We start from the raw sequence: 17,929 nt of genomic DNA, 5'->3' as shown, positions 1-17,929 counted from the left end.
CCACATGCAAGGTTGTAGAAGACAGACATCAACACAGGATGCAGTAAACAAGCACAATCGAACAAGAAAACAGAACACACCCTCACAGCAGAATACAGAGTGGTGTGCATGTTTGTGTGTATGCTTATTTTTTTTATTCTAAAGCTCACAGTTTAGATAAAGAAATATGATTTTCAGATAGATCATATCAAGGAAAAATGTGTTGTTAAAGGGCAATGATCCAGTCCGCCAGATGAGCAAACTATCTCAGAAGAAATATTATGCATTTGAAAACTATTTTGATGAAAACTGTGAACAGAGTTTTACTCCCCATCCCTTCTTGTGCACATAAAAAAAATCCTACCAAATGGCAGCAGAAACTCAGTCTCTCTTTCCCATGGAGTAGCAGAATAAGGTTTCTCAGGCAGACTTAACTAACAAAAAAGAGCTCATGTTCCCACTCTCCAGCCCCCTTTCCTAGTATTCTTTGTAGTATAATAGTATGGGATATTTCTCACATTTCTGTTCAGAGAATCCTTTATTTGCTATAGGGAATAAGCTGCACTAACTAAAAAAGGCTTCATGTGAAAGCTTTATTGTCTTATCTAAACAGTTTGCAAGCTTGTTGAGCTCATAGAGGGAGATCTCCAAGGTTATAGAGTTTTAATACAAATTCAAAACATAGTTTGATATTGGTTACTTCTCAAAGCTTAAGCATTTTTAATTGAAGTGTGGCCTCAGGGGCGAGAGGCCATTAAATAACCTAGTGATCCATGAAGACGATTTCAAAACATACAGTAGGTAAAATAATATGAGTTTGTTTCTGTATTTGCATGTTTAATGTGTTGCTGCTAAAGAGCATTATTAAAGATCTTCCTCTTTGATATAAGGTTCTTCTCTCTAATAAACTAGTTGAATTTTTCAGTAGTGACAGTCACAGATTCACCTTGAGCCCTGTCCTCCTCCTAAGTGAGTGTGTAATGAGCAGCTCTCTGCATGCTTCTGTGTTACCTTCTATCTTACATATATATCCTGTAAGATAGTTGGATCTAAAGGTAGGAAGGACATAGCTTTTCCCTTCCTTCCCTTAAAAAAAAAAATGTAGGAAATCATACACTGTTTATATGCACACCTGTAGTAATAGTAGTAGTATTCCTTCTGAATATCTCATCTAGCTTTTCTCTTCTTTCAGTGAAATTGCTGATGACAAATTAAATGAAAACTTCTCACTAATAAGAGGGTGCAATATTCTAAGAAGAAATTATAAACTTGTTTGTACATGACAAGATGCATTTGATGGCAGGTAAACATCCCAAAGGATGTTCTTGATCCTTTACACCATTAGGTGGATGACTGACTACTGCAGAAGTTAAGTGCAAATGGAGAAAGTATATTTACCAGGAAGAGAATACGATTTATATTTTGACATTTTCAGAAGGAAAAGTTGTGTTGCCTTACTATTTTTTAAATCATAGGGTCACTGAAAAATCTAGACTGAAAGGGACCTCCATAAAACCAACTGGTCCAATCTGGCTTTGAAAGCAGGGCCTGTGATAAGGTTCTTCAGGTCCCTGTCAAGCCAAGTCTTGAATATTTTCAGTGAGGGAGATTCCACCACTTCTATGAGGAACCTATTCCAATACTGAGTTATTCACATGGTAGATAATTTTTGCTACAAGGGTGCACTGCTAACTCTTGTTCAGTTTGCTGTCCACCAAGACCTCCACAACTTTCTCACCTGAACTACAGGATAAACAGTAAGACCTCAGGCTGAGTTCCTACTTGGGATGATTTTGTCTCTTTTGAATAATTTCATGTGGCCTTATCTCAAGTGATGAAAGAAATATTGGCGTCTTGGAGATGAGAAGATTTTTTTGTTTGTCTTTTATTATTACTAAAAGTGTAAATTATTTGTTGATAGAATTTGGTAAACTGTGGGAAGGTTTAGACAACAAAATGGCAGAGCCACTGGAGTTATAAATTAAAACATTTTCATGTCTTCCTCATATATTTTAGTATAAACTGACCACAAAATTTGGAATTTGGAAAGAATTTTGTTTACAACAAATTGCCAGAGACTATTGAGATCTCCTCTGGAATATGGTGTTGTCCAACATTTGGAATGATCTGAGAAATACTCCACCTTAAAAAACCAAAATGACCCTGTGTCCAGTCTAATATTACAAGGATTTGAGGTTTTGGTGATATCATTGTTCTTTTCTTAATATTGTCCTGAGATACATTGCATTTTTCTGTTTTGGTAGTGACTTTAATATAACTTGTTGGGAATTGATCAGTAACATGGACTTATACAGTAGTATAAAGCAGGGTATAAAATAGTACAGTGCACAGAGGTATGCAAGATATCACTTCATGCTTTCTTGTGACTGTGAGGGATGAACTCTGGGACTCTAAGATATATAATTCATATGCATCAGATAACAAGACAGTTCTGAAATTAATATTCACATATATCAGCATTCAAAATGTCTCCCATTACAAACACGAACTGTTTGAAATTTCAGAAATCATAAGTAATTCACAATTTGGTTGATCTTTAAACTTCTATGAGGAAAATGAGAGTCAGGCTTTTCTGTACAAATAGTTGGAGTGTTTTCTTTTTTATATAAGCAGATTTACTTTACAGATTACAAAGAACTGAATAATAGCACACTTCATTTGTGCAAGAAAGGAATACTAGGACTCTGGATTTGTAGATACTGGGAATGGTGATGAAACCACTTGTGATGTTTCCACTACATATTTTTCATTTTGTGATCACAAATTTTATGTCTCCTTTTTTCACCCCCATGTGACCTCCATTTCACCTGCTGTATCTTTCACTTTACCACAGTAAATTGTTCTTTCCTTAACCTTCACCTATGTCATCATTCATAGCTTCCCAATATTTTTAAATGTCTACTGCCTCACGACTCTTGTGTATTTTTATAGATCAACCACATTCTTATCTTCCTCTTTCTTTTATTCTAAACTCATCGGTTCCATATAATTTTGTTTTACATGCTAGATTTTTGGAAACAGTACATTTATTTACACACACATATATACTGCTGTAATATACATTACTGTTCTCAGTATGTATGTATATATTTAGACACTGGGATGCTCAACACCTATGTCTAACATGCTTTTGGTAATTCAGACCTAGATTTGCTCTTGTCAACTTCAGGATACTTGTTCAGAGATTAAAAGGTGTGTTAGAGAGATTGATTAATGTCTTTGACCTAAAAAGAAGATCAAACAATAGCTATTTTCATCTCAGCACTATATTCAAATAGGTAAAGCTCATTATCAGCTGCTGCCAGTTAAGTAGCCAGGATGCAAACCAAATTTGGAAACTATGATTTTAGGGGGACAGACATAACATTTTATATTTTTTAAAAAATTATTATTTTCTATAATTATATGTCAGAACTCAGTAGTCAATTTGTATGTATCGACATGTTAAGCCACATCTTTGTAAATATTAGAGGGTCCAGATAAGGTTGTGAAGACTTGATTAACCTCTCAGTTGGAAGGATCTTCATTTATATTAATGGAATTACACTAAACAAAAGAGGAAGCAAGCTTTTTTATGCAGCAAGAAAAGCTGAATATTTTTGTCTAGTTAAAGGTAACTTATCATGTGGTATGCATAGTCCTATTTTTTTCAAAACATCGGCTGTGGCATTTCATGGTGTAAGTTATTTTATTCGTCTAGTACCTTCTTTTTCTGCAATATCTATGCTATGTCTATGTCATTCTTGACAAAATCTTCTCTAGAGAGTTCTTAAAAAACTTCTGGGCTTTTAGTCACCATTGTTTCTCTTCTTAAACAACCCAGTGATTCAAATGTTGCTTGATGTACAGGGATGAAAAATGGATGCAAAATTCAACTGAGACAAACATATTGGTGCTAAGCCATGCAGAATTGCCTTTCGTATCTTGCAATTGTACTCGCATGTAAACATACTAGTATGAAGGATACCTTTTTAAAAATGAGATCTTTTCATTTTGTTATGTGTTACAGACTTTTGAAAAAAACTTAAGTTTGGTAGATCTTTCAGGTGGAAGAACATTTTCTTCCAGTGCAAAGATTGTTTTTTAAAAATAATTTTAAGTTAAAAAATAAAAAAATAAAAAATAGTGGTCTATTCGTGCTGAATTTGCCAACTAGAGAAAACTTTAAGTGGCTACACCAAAGAAAACAAAAGAATAAAGTATGTGTTAAGCAATACCCTCCTTGTTATAGAGGCTTTGCAAGGCAGATTTGCATTTCAGATCCTGCAGTCTCTGAAGTCTCCTGCAGTCTCCAGGGTGCTTAGCTAGCCCCCAGGGAAAGAAGAAGATCCACCGCCTTCCAGAGAGTTTCATCTAGTACATTTACTGTTCTAAAAAGACTGTAAATTACAGATAAAACCTCACAATTTGAACAAATAATACCCATGGAAAAGTCAGCCAGTCAAAGCAAGATGAAATGAGGTTCACGGGCAAAGGGGTCTTTGCAGTAACTCTGACTTTGTATTATTTTTATTAATTGCCAAATTATTTTTATTAGAAAATAAGGTCTTTTACTAATCCTACGGACAGATACACTGAAAATAGGTATCACTTAAAATTGTCTCAACATTATGAGAATCTGCCTGATAGCTACTGATAGGTTTCCGTAACGCTTCAGCTGTTCCTGTTTCAGTCTACAAAGACTGATATTTCCAGACCTGGACTCCAAACTCATATTTTTATAAGTTTTATCCAAAAGATCAGAGAGTTCCCAAAGAAGAATATCTATAAAATGAACAGAACAGAGCTAGTAAATCCACAGTTGCCTTTTTTTCTTTACTTTTTAAAGGTAAAAAACTGAAAATTGTACCTATTTAAAACAAAAATAAGAAAAATATCTATTTCCTGTATTTTGTAGAACAATGCTAGAAGAGAGGGCAGCTTTAGCTATTACTGGCCGTGCTATTGTACCTGAAAATAGTTATGTATTCTTACAATAGAACAAAGGAAGCTAAATCTTACCATTTGCTTTCAAAATTCCTTTCCCCATGCTATTACCATGTTTGTCTTCAGCACACTTAAAGCTGCACTCCATTTTATATACCTTATAATTTGAGCCATGTCATCTGAGCTTATCATTTCAAAAACAATCAGCTCCCTATTCATTCACCTGCTCCTGGGTTTGAAATGCTCACTATGCACTTATCATCTCTCCAGAGTTGTTTTAGGTCCTTTTCTAGTTTCTGCTGGTTTTGCTTTTCTGAATTTTGTATAGAAATAAGCAAGATTTCTGTTATAAACAAATATGTCATGTTGTCCTTTTTTTCATTTGCATTCAGCAACAGTTTCCCAAGTAATTCTTCAGTAACTTCAAAATATTCTGTTGGATTACTCCAGTAAAGCAGGAAATTCGCAAGTCTGCTGGAAACAGTTATGTACCAGGTTGCATTCAAAACTGAAGAGGTCCTTTCACCTCATTTCAGTGTTCAGGTTAGGCTACAAACCAAAAGCACACTTAGCACTTCAATTACCTCTCCTTTGTACAAGGAAATCAGACAGTTAGGAAAATAAAATTCTATATTCAACATTTATTTTGTTCTTAATCTTATAATAGCAGCCACCTGTGAATAGGACTTACAGAATCCTTTTATAGGTGAGCTTGGAGGTCAGTATTTCTCCAAGAGCTCACAATATACAGAAAGGAACTGATACTGGAATAACAGCCTGTTAGCTATATGAGAAGTCACATAAAGGCTAAGTTCTTAAGAAATAAGCCTGAATATTTGTCTTCAGGGCTTTTAAAGAATTTTGAAGTCTTCCTTTTTGAAAGAAAATTTAAGTATGATAAATAAAGGGAGCTTGTTAAGTTTCTGAGAGGAAGTTTATAAAATATTTGCTTTATAAATGATGTCATAATGATGTCACTTTGTGTGCTATACTTTATCTTTACTGTGAATCATACAGTTTACACATACTTGTTGAGTAAAGATGGAGTGAACAGATGCAAAGGTTTATTGGTTATTCTGAAAAAAACCCCTTAGGTCATCAAAAGCTAAATGAAGGAGTTTGGCTTAAAAAGAAGGTTTCAAACTCTTTTCTATGTGAACTGCAAGAATGAGGCAAATTTCCCATTAATCCGGAACCACAATTTAAGATAATACTTACACTACATGCATTGACATTTCACTCTTCCTTTCCCACAGGCCAACAGACTTTTCCTGCTCACACAGTCCTGTGGTGAACCAAATTGAGAATCTGATCTGAGGTAAAATTAACCTGGAAGAGAAAAAGCCGTTTTACCTCTGATTGGTTCCCTGATCTAGTTCAATGTGCAGCAGCGCAAACATTTCTGCTAGCCCAAGGGAGGAAGCAAAGCGGGCGAGAGTAAGCTGTCAGGTAGAGAAGGAGGTCAGGACTGCTGCTTAAGGTGGTAGCGATAGCTGACAGTGTACTTGAAACTGCAGTTTGAGGTGTCTGATATTTGCATTTTTTTCATCAAAACCAAATCTTCATGTTCTGCTCTTGATTAAATCTGATGTTCCCTGAGAAAGACTACAGTATGAATCTTTACTTTTGCATACATAAAGTGTATTAGCCAGATGTTCTGCTTTCTTGAAATGAACAACAATGTTTATGAACGAAACGAAGATGAGGTCAGTATTTGCAACAGGAGGGAAATTTTAAAAAGCCCAGATCAATACAAAAAAAAAGCTACATAAAATGATAGTGCTCCAACAGTTCAGACCAACAGCCTTTATAGCCTAGTTTCTAGCTTTTAGAAGCTCCTGTCATTGAACGTTGTGGAAAATTACCTCTCATGAGCTGCCCTGTTTTTAAAGGTATTAGAGTGATATTTGAATAGTTTTGCAGGCCACTGCACATGTGTGGCAGTTAGACATGAAAATTAGCTGTGCAGGAGTGAATCAGTTTTTTTATCTGCACTGGTTATAACTTTAAGCAATGATGCTTCCACATAAGACTAAGAATCAATTTATGTACCTATAAACAGGGAAGACCCAAATAACCAACCTTCTGTTGGAAAACTAGTCAGTTTAATGTACTGCCTTGGAGTCATGGGATGAATGCTGCACTGCAGATTACATTAATTTTGAGCTGAAAATCAGTAGATATGCAGCAGCGATTGCTTTTCACCTAAACAATACTGTGAAATAGCAGTTGAAATGAGGTAAGGATGCAGCAACATGTTATCTAGCAGTATTTGCTACCCTGTGACAAAAGATCACTTACATGGTGAAGAAATCACCTAGCTTTTCACACATTCATGGATCATAGACTCCAATTAAATACAAATAGCTTCAAATATTTGGTAGGTAAGCAGACTTCATAAGTATAGCTTAAGAAAGCAAATTGAGAAAATCAATTCCAGGTGACCAACTGATTGTTCTGATTGTTTTGAATGTCAGTAATAAGAAGAAATAGTATTTGCTCAACTATGAAGCAACAGCAAGCATTTCAGAATCCCGGGCTTAGAAGGCAGCAAGATGTGATGCTTTGTTATAGCTGTCAACAATTTGCTGCATTGCAGGCTAATGGTAGTAGCTTAGGGCAGCAGTGTTAACGCTAATGTTCAAAGACTCAGTCATTAACTGGGACACCCAGATTCTAAAATAAGATATTAATTGAGCACACAGGAGTGTTAAAATGTAAAAAAAAAAAAAAAATTTAAAAAATTTTGAACATTAGTAAATGTCTCCTAAATTTTTACCTCTGCTATTACAGTAACATAAAAAAATCTGAAGCAGACTTTTCATGCAGCAGCCTCCTCAGAGAATCGCTTAAACAGCTGGACAGATGAATGCAACAAAAAAAAGGTAGATATCTATTTCTGCTCTCTTTTTTACACAAGCATACAGAAACACTCATACAAAAGCACACATATGTATTTTATTGAATAACCCCAAATATTACTGGTGCCTGATACCTATTTGTAGCTTGCTTTTCAATATTTCACATCTGCTTCCTTAGAATAGATTATAAAAAAATCTATAAATAAAAATAAAAAATAATAGATGCCGCAAAATTCCATAAAAGTTATACATAGTCAGATTTTGTTTCCTGACTGAAAACATCAACTATTTGATTCTCCCAAACATTGATATTCAGCAAGACATAGTCTCCTTTTTACCTTTAATTTTTGGTAGCTATCCAGCAGTGAATAAAGAGTTCAAGCGCAAACACACACAGGCACAGAAAATCACAGCATAACTTTATATGATAAAGGTTGAAAAGTATCCATCTGCATAAAAGATGCATCTCCTCTGCATTTCTTATTTCCATATGGATTTCCCTGAAACTGTTTTTTCTCTGGGATTTTAGGTGAACCAAAATTAGTCTTTGGAGCCAGAGGTTCCCAAAATAGCACTAAAATTTCCATAAATCCAACAAGCCCTTTTAAAAATTGTAGGGCTATAGGAGCTCAGACTGTGTTCTAATGGTCCCATCACTAAACTTAATTACTCAGTTTTCCACAGTTAGTGCACAACGCCTGTTACCTTCAGAATACAAACTTGAAAATGCCATTCAGATAAGGTTTTTGTCTCTAGAACACTACATGTACATTCAACAAAGTGATGGGAAAGCTCATGTAGAGAAAGTGTGAACAAAAAAACTTTGAAGGTAGTCAGTTGCTAAGTAGTTTGTTGGATGAAATTAAGGTCAAGAGACTTCAGTACAACATTACCTGTGATATTTGGATACTTTGCTTGTTGGATTGCTTCAGTATAAAGTGGAGTTTGAGAGTGACAGGACTTCAACAGGAATTGGTGGAAGAGCCTGGAGGCTGTGATGTTGAGATGGTGGCTTATGTGGAAAGGTTGGACAATGAATGGGAGGTCATAGTACTAAAGGGACCCTTTCTTGGTAGGGGGCATGAAGGATTAGAGATGTGAGGTATATTCTACTTCTGTTTTCGTATTGAAACTTTCTACACCATGAGGTATCCCAGATGTTTGCAATGGATGTGAGCCAGCACCCAGGAAAACCTTGCCTTTCAAATCTAAGTGATGGTTTTGATTTGCTTTTCCAAACTGTTTAAATGAAGGAGCGGGATTCCTTCTTTTCACCTCATCTAGGGGCCTGAGCATCTCTCCTTAAATTCTTGAGCAAACCAGAAAAAGAGAAGAGGTTCTTTAGAGAATTTAAACAATTTTCTTCCCATACATTAGACAAAACCAAGGGTAGGGTCCACACTTGTGAAGCAGGACACATCTTCTTCCCACCTGTTCTTTGAGCCAGGATTTGAAAATAACCTGCACCAGATCCTCTTACTCTAAATTGTGCCAGAACTGAATAACAGGTGGGGTCTTTCAGTAGCTTTTTTCTGGGCAAATATTTCAGGATGATAATCTCTGGATCACAAGTTACTGATGAGGTTCTAAAAAGGAAAAAAAAAAAAAATGAAATGGTGATGTTTAAACCATGTCTGTGATTTCTTTTCTTGAGCTTCCAAATGCACAGCAATAGCACCTCCAAACATTCAAAGCATACTTATTACCCCCATCACCATAACATAGCAAATAATAAAGTACAACTATGACTCATATAGAATCCTTTCTGTTAGCAATATCTTTGTTATAAATCTATCTGAAAACACCAGCTACCAAAATAGACATAAAAGTCTCGAAATAGCACTTCTGTATCCTTGCAAACAGAGGTGTGCAACAATGAAGAAAAAAAGAAAGAAACCTCTGAGAACTTAAGTAAGAAGAAGCATGGCACAGTGGTTAAACCTTCAATCTATCTCTTCTAACAATGACTAAGCACATCTTGGATATTATGTATTCACCCTTTATCTTTGTAGACAACATAGCATGCAGAGAAAAAGACAAACTTAGTGGAAGAGAGACTATTTCTTGCTTTCTCCAAGGAGGGCAATCACTCCACTGAACAATTTGCTCTTGGGTTAGTCAGGAAGTCTGCTCCAAATTCTAGTTTTTGCATTGTTATTGCTCTGCTAAAGTTGAATTAAGTCAACTCACAGGTGAGTCAGTGCAATATCACAGTTTAGACATTAAAAGAAAAAGAAAAAACATGGAATCTTTATTTCAAGGTCATTTTTCAAGGTTATTTCTTTCAAAGTAATTTCTTTCAAGTATTAGGGATGTTCTTCATAATATTTTGCTCATATGAGAAAAAATACCAACCGATTATAGTCCCATGCTTATTGCACTCCGTCTCCCATATTTGAGTTGTTGGGGTTTTTTTCACATTAAACAAGAAAAGGCTAACATTAACATATTTGATGAGCTCTTAAACATGGACACCAAGAGGGGTGTCTCATAAAAGCAACAAGAAAGTTAGTGTTGCTTGGATTACTGTATATTTACTCACATATATATAGAAAGAGCTCTTTGAGAAAAATACACTAGAGGGGTTTTATAGTTAGTGTGTATTCAACTGTTAAGGTGATTACATGAATTCCGAACAGGAACCCAGCAACACAACTTCTGACATGTGTCGTGAATAACCACTACTAGATTCTTCAAGACTCACAGTAAAGAAACAAACTTCAGAAACTACAAAGGCTATCACCACCATTTGTTGCCTTGAACACATCTTTTCTTCCTAAATGTGCTTTTTTTTTTTCCCCAGGCATTGTTCCCTTCCTGAATTTCATGATAGTATTTAGTGGTGAATCTGACATTCATATTTTGCAGGCAATTTTCAGATTAAATGTCATCTATGATGTAATACTTTCATGATTGCATTCCCAAATTACTTATGTCAAGTGGGGAAAAAATATAAAATATAAATCCAAATCAATATGCATATTTCAATTCAAAATTCATGCCATTAGTGCAGGTACAGTTTTTCAGTACAAACTTTATGTGAGGTTATTCTTAGACTTTCTGCCCTCTGCTGAAGCAAAAGGAAAGCAAAAGGCATCAGTACCTTTTGCTATCTGCAAATATGCAGTAAATGCATGAGCCTCCAGCTCTTGTTATTTTGTAAAAAAGACATTATATCAAAAGATGTTGAAAATTAAAGTGATGCTGGTTTTCCTCATTAATAGGCCTAATCTTTTTCTTAAATTAGTTTTGAGCTTTGGCCTTAGGGACACTGCTGTAAAGTAATTCCATGAGCCTTCCCTTGTCCATGTTTCAGATTTCCAAATCTCAGTGTCATTGCAGGATTTGGCCCATACAGGGAAAAATGATGCTAAATGTTAGGAGATGGGTTTCTCAATCAAGCCTGGAAGCTGACATGGTCAATTTACATCTCTGACTATAAGAGCTCAAAAAGAAAAGGAAATCATTCATCATATCTTTGATAATTCGTGGAGTGCGACCCCATTTCTTAAGCTGATTACAATACTGCTATCATCTGAAAAAAGGCTATGTAAATTTGGTTCTTGTGAATTTACAGCTTCACCTTCTTGAGCTGAGAAAAATACCTCAAACTTTTAATTTGTTGAAATGAACTCCACATCACAAATATGTGTGAATAAAAAATTATCAACATGATACTGTAGATTCAGGGTAGCCATTTCACAAAGTAAAACAAGGGAAGAAGTATGTTAGTGTCAGTAATAAATATGAATATTTGAATATTGGTATCAGAAGCCCTAATTCAAAAGCCCTCAATTAGTTTGCATTATTTATAGTAAGACTAAAAATAAAAATATGTAGAGAGAAATTAAATTTGGAGAGAAAGGATCAAATCTAATTTGATCAAATATTTGATTTCTCTTTTGCTTTAAAAATGTAAAATCTATGAAAGTATTAATTGCTATTTAACTTTCCATTTCATTTGAGCATTCCGGAGTCAACTTTATAAAGGGCATGGGGACTTCACTGGTCCAGTGAGGAGCTATCTTCACTCAGCAGAGAGGTGTAAAGGTTCAGGGACACATTTCTTGGCTCAGTTTGTCCAGCTCAGCTGGTGTCAAGGGAACTAAAATCTCCAACAATTGCTTGAAGGCATATGGATATCCAAATTAGTTCCTCTACCTCTCTTTTCATAACCTCCATATAAGGGACATTTCAAGGATGGGGGAGATTATAAGCAGAGGAAAATCCAGATGACATGCTTCAGTGATACTTCAATGATGTATGTTCCCTAGTGAGCTGAAATGATTCAAATGAAAGTTTGTTTGAATTTGTTAAAAATTGACCTTAGAAACTGAAACAAATCACAGAACATTTCCCATTAGACTTAATTTTTGGACTTCTCACTTTCATTATGATGCATTTCAACAGTATTTAGAGTCTTAATTCATTGCTTATGACCCTGCTATATAATGGGAAATGTTTGTCCTTTTACTGTAGATGGGGTGCCTGTAAATTCTACTAGTTTATGCTCTTGAACTTCAATGTGATGACAATGATGACTTTCGGGCAAATTTAACCCAAATGATTAGGGGACTGCATTTTGTTGCTGCAAAATAAATGGGTTATACATAACTTAACAGAAACTCATACAGATGTGAAAAAGGAGCAAATAAGAATTAATACCTTACTCCTGCTTCTAACACAAGTTGTTTTGTTCGAATTGCTATATAAAATTATTTTGTCTTACTTACATCCATGTTCATTGTGAAAACAGAAGTTATTGAATACTTCTGTTCAAACAAAATCTGCTCAGGGATCAACTGGATTTGGCCTCACATATGCCCTTTAAAATGTATTGCAGTTTTAAAACCCAATCAAGTTGTTCCTTAAGTATGTAATTAGATCTGATCTGATCATTAGTGGATAAATCTAGATTTCTTGAAAAAAAGTCTAGTGCAGAATATTTACCATCACAAACTTCAGAATTCAAAATATTCACATCAGCCATCAGATATAAAACTACACAGTGACTACTTGTGACTGAGCTGAAAAAAACAACAAATATTCCCAATTTTAACATACTTACAGGACATCACTTAACAATTATTTTCGCACCCTACCTAATACATAAGGTAATGCTCAGGGTTTGTTTCGTTAAAGATTTTTGAAATCAAACTCAAACATCATTTATGGAAAGAAAAATTAAGTAGTATGAAAATTAAAAGGAGTTTATTTTATTTTTAGGGCAGGACATCCAAATTGTTCTCAAGCTGTGTATATATTTTGGAAGTATAATATGTAGGCATAAACCCAAAATAAACCTATAGCAATAGTAACATGAAATGAAAATGAAAAAGCATCCTGATAACCTAGCCTTTTCTGAAGTTTGGAAAATCTCAATCCAGTCATTGCATTTTTGGAGATAAAAGCTGCAAAATTTGCAATGTGGTCACGCATTCAAAAGGTATAAGGTGTCTTCAAAAAAAACATGGCAACCTGGATTATTCAATTTGGTCAAAAGTACATACCAATTAGGAATCCGGTGTAATGGGTTGCATGAATGGTGGGTACTGGAGGTGTCAGACACTGTACCCAGGAGCAACATCAGAGGCTGAACAGACAACTAAGAGAGGAAATAGTATGCACCAAGTCCAGGAGGTGAAACAAAGCCTTGACCAGGCATTGCAGTTGAATCAAAAAGACAAGGTATTTATTTATTAAGGTTTGGGATAACAAGTAGTCAAAATATTCACTAGGAAGAGGAACCTCAGAGAAAGTATGAAAAGGAAACAAAGACAAGATTAGCATAACGGCTACTGCTGAAGGAAATAACAGAGCTTCTGGCAGATGACAAAATGTCAGGAATATTTTTTCATGGGTACTCTGCTGATTTGCTTGGGGAAGGTACTCTCTGAGAAACCTGACTACTTATGGGATGGTTCAATTCTACACAGATTTTTTTATACAAGAGCTTTATTGTTAAATAAAACGTAAAGATGAACAAATGGGAAAATATTAAATTTTCCTCTTCCTATACAACGTGTTTATATACATATATTTAGACAAGAGAGTGAACTGTTTAGGAATCTGCTTTGACTGAACAAAGATAACCAAGATGCATGATATATTATCAAAGAAACCTCATGCAAAATCTCATTCTCAGTTTATGGGAATTAAGAATCTGTGTAGAACCACATCAAGAAATTGTCAGGAACGGAACTGAACATGGCCAATATATAAGATACATAGATAGCCTGGTGGATATTTCTTTTTTTCAGCAGCCCCTTCATCTTCATACAAGCAGAGAGCAGTCAGTCTCCAAACACCCTGTTAAATGTTTAGAGGGTGTGGAGTTTGTATGGTGGTTTTTGCCCTTCAGAAAGTGAAAATAATTAAGATGACCTGCATAGTTCCCAGATGAATTAATAAAGATGCAGTCTAATTAAACCACAGTTCTTGCATCTTGTCTTTCCTTTTGTCAGGGACAAAACTCAGTTCTTGTACATTTTGTACACTCCCCTGAAAAGAAAGAGTTCCATTACATTTTAATGGGTTCTTTCTGAAAACTTTGCCTTTGAGTCTTTGTAAATCTATGTCAGTCTTCTTTTACCATGCCAGTCAAAAGATATGTACCTTGTAATGAAAGATGTGCCCTTTGAGTGACTTCACAAGAACACCGTCCTTTATCATGATGTTGTGTTAGGGTGTAATTGTGGGCAAGATGGAGCATAGTCATACTGATTCCAGTGTCCTTGCTACCCAGGGGTTGCTTTCAGAGAGCTAAAGAGATGAAAGAGGCAATCAAGAAAGAGATTCCATTTCACTCTCTAGTGAAGGAACATTCAGCTTGTTTTTGTGCAGTGTGTTTCTGATGACTGCTGACACATGAATAAGAGAGACCTTAAGGCAAGTCCACATCCTCTCATAAGATGTAACAAAGGCCACAAGGCTGGCTCACTTTTTTCTTACCATCTGACTTAATTCCACTAGCATTTCAAGTAAAGCACCTCATAAGAGCAAAATTTGTTACAAGAAAAAAGTAGAATTAAGCCAGAAGGGAAAACTCTTCATAAAAGAGAAGGTACAGGAACTTGGCAGGGATATAGACAGCTGCATTTTTGCCCTGCTTGCTTAATAGTGTAAACAACTTTTGTTGGTTAGCTTTGTATGTGACCATTCAGGAAACCCTCTATATAGACAATGTATCTTGTCAACCATTTCCTGTGTGTGTAAAATGTAATTCGTCACCCTGCACTGCCTTGGCAGCAGCCTTGTAAAGAACACACTGAATTAATGAATATTTCATAAAGATGTGATTTATTAGCATTCCTCTGCCTTTGCTTTGAAAAAGATCCATCCTTCAAAAGCTGAGTGCACAAAAGCTGTCTGCAGGTATGGAAAGTAGACTGAACCCCCTGAAGACAAAACCAGAGTTTCTTAGTAACCTCTGGGCCATATAAGACTTTAGAAGAGATATTTAGTCAATCTTGTATTAATATTTTAGATGATAAAGAAATGCAGTACTAAGGTATTATACTGAATTTGGCTGTCAGAACCATGAGCTATCACCAAAAAACATTATTACCAACTCGAAATTTCTCGGTTTCATATATTTTGATGAACATATAACAAAATAGGACACAGCGTAGTTCAAAGAACTCTGGGCCTTCTGAGCTGCTCACATTTCCATACTATTACACAGCACACTTCCTTCCCAGAACCCTCCAGTAAATCTATCACATGCACAAGTTACGAAGTTTTATGTACCTCTGCTTTTATCCTAACCAGTAGTGCCCTTGGGTACTATCTAATACAACAACTGCTGTAACAACAGGTGTTCTTTTCCTATAATTGCAAATATTTATTGTGTTCAATTAATATGCATAGACCTGCATCTTGCATAAAGACGTTCATCTTAGAATTTGCAGACTCACACACATGTTGCAACACAGGCACAAAATAAACCAGAAAATAAAATATGGTTTTGGTATTTCAGGCAGCTGGTGCTTTCTGTTGGTGGCATAAAAAAAAAAACATTTTAAGAGCATTTAATGCATCACACTGTTTCAAAAGGTATTTGCATATTTTTTTTCTCAGCAGACATCCCTTGCAGTGCTAGTGGAATCCCAGTATTACTTGACGTCTGAAAATTTGATCCACCAACCAGGTACACTCACCTGGTTATTACACATGGATTATTAAGGCCTTATATTCAACTGTAGCAATACATGCTTTCAACTCAGGGATCCTCTTATTCTGTGAAGATGGTAAATGCTGTATAATGTCAGAACATTACAAAACAACACAGAAGATTTCACAACAAGAATCATCTCTGATGGTTGCATTTAAATCTCCTAGACTAAAACGTTCCTCTGTCTCTTTCTCTAATGATTGGAAGACACAAACCTCTAATACATAGCTTTGGGATGTGAGATCAAAGGAGAAAGATGCATGTGCATGGCAAGTTATAAGGACAGGCTGATTTTCCCATGTGATAGATGATACTTTTGTAGTGATTTTTTAAAAATCTGTCAATTAGTTAACCTAATAATGGAAGAAATGCCCACTATGTGTGTTTAGACTTCTTCAAGACAAATGCATATGGAAGAGGAAAGAGTCTTATGTTATAAGAGTAACATTACAAACACAAAAAAGAAAACTAAAGAATGCCTGAGGCATACTCAAGCATAATATGGTATGTATGAGACAAGAAGCCAGCAAGACTGGATGAATCTAACATTTACATCTACAAAATTCATGCAGAATTTGTCTCAGATCCTGGAAAAGCTTTCTCACTTACCAAGCTATGAATCTAAGCCTGAAATGTTAAAGGAAAATATATTCTTCCAAGTAGATTCTTGTGCAAAGGCATTCATCTAGGAAAAGTATACCTATGATTCATCAAGGATCAATCACCTGTGTACCAAATATCATGCATAGCTCAGATAAACCTTATGAAACCCATAATCAAATATTGGTATGATATTCATAGAGAAATTAAAAACTATTGTATATTATCAGAAACTGATATTGTCAGACATGCTAGAAAAAAAAGAAGATTTTTTTTTAAATTGCCTTCACCCCCTTTTAGGAGCCATTCCCTGGAGTCTTGTTGGACACTGTTAGTTTATTGTGTGTTCCCTGCAGACTCAGTTCTTTTCCTAATGCAAAAGTTGAAACAGTGAAATATTTCACTGACTACCAAATGTGGACAACCGTACAGTCAGACGAGGGATAAATGTATTTACTCTAGTTTTTAGAGATTTGTGGAACTAAATGGGGTAAAGCAAATAGGCTGAGAGACTTGAAGAGACACTTGAGTGCAAGCTACTAATATGTTGAAACACAGAGTGATAAAGTTACAAATTTGCTGTACTTACCCTCCCTAGATAACCTGGCATACAATCTGACTTAATCAGATTTCTTAAGGAAAAAAAAAATAAGTAAACAAATGATTTTTTCATTGTGGAGAAAATATACTTTCAAGCAGCAGAACCATTATCTGATCGATTGTAGATGTAGGCATCCCTCATACTAGTCCTCTTTAATCTGATTTGACAGAATGAAAGGAACATATTCTAAATTGCTATAATAGAGCCTTCTGCTTCAGGAATTTAATATGAGAGTTGTTCATATCAAAGGTAAAATGTGCATATCAAAGTAGTAGACTTTTTTTTGACACTTTTCAAAATAGTAAATGGAATGATTACTTTAAAATTATGCAAATACTTTTTTTTTCCTGTTTTTTTCATTCTGCCTTAACCTCTGCCTTGTGTCAAGGGAGACTTCAGGATAGTTGGCAAAGATCAAAGCAATTTAGTCCCTACCTGTGTCATCTTTAAGTAAATGCATTAGACCACTTAACAATGTTCAAGTTTTTGTACAGGTCTCAAGATTACAGAAGGGTCAGGCAGAATAGGAGGAAGAATCCTTTAGAAACCTGCAGAGGTTTCTACAAACACTACTAATGTAGTACACTGGTGCATTTCCTGGTCTCTCACGCTAGCCAAAGAATCCTTGATGAGCAATTGAAGAGAGGGAAGACTGTTTCAGTTTCAGGGATCTCTACCAATTTCCTATAAATACACAATATATTTGTATTTTAAAATTAACGTTATTTTTACATTTCTAAATAAAAGCAAAAAGAACAAATTGCCTCA

This window comes from Calidris pugnax, unplaced genomic scaffold (genome assembly GCF_001431845.1).
Source record: "Calidris pugnax isolate Ruff unplaced genomic scaffold, ASM143184v1 scaffold56, whole genome shotgun sequence".
Classification (NCBI taxonomy): Eukaryota; Metazoa; Chordata; class Aves; order Charadriiformes; family Scolopacidae; genus Calidris; species Calidris pugnax.
The sequence above is the reverse complement of the archived record's forward strand: the minus strand, read 5'-3'. Positions refer to the sequence as shown.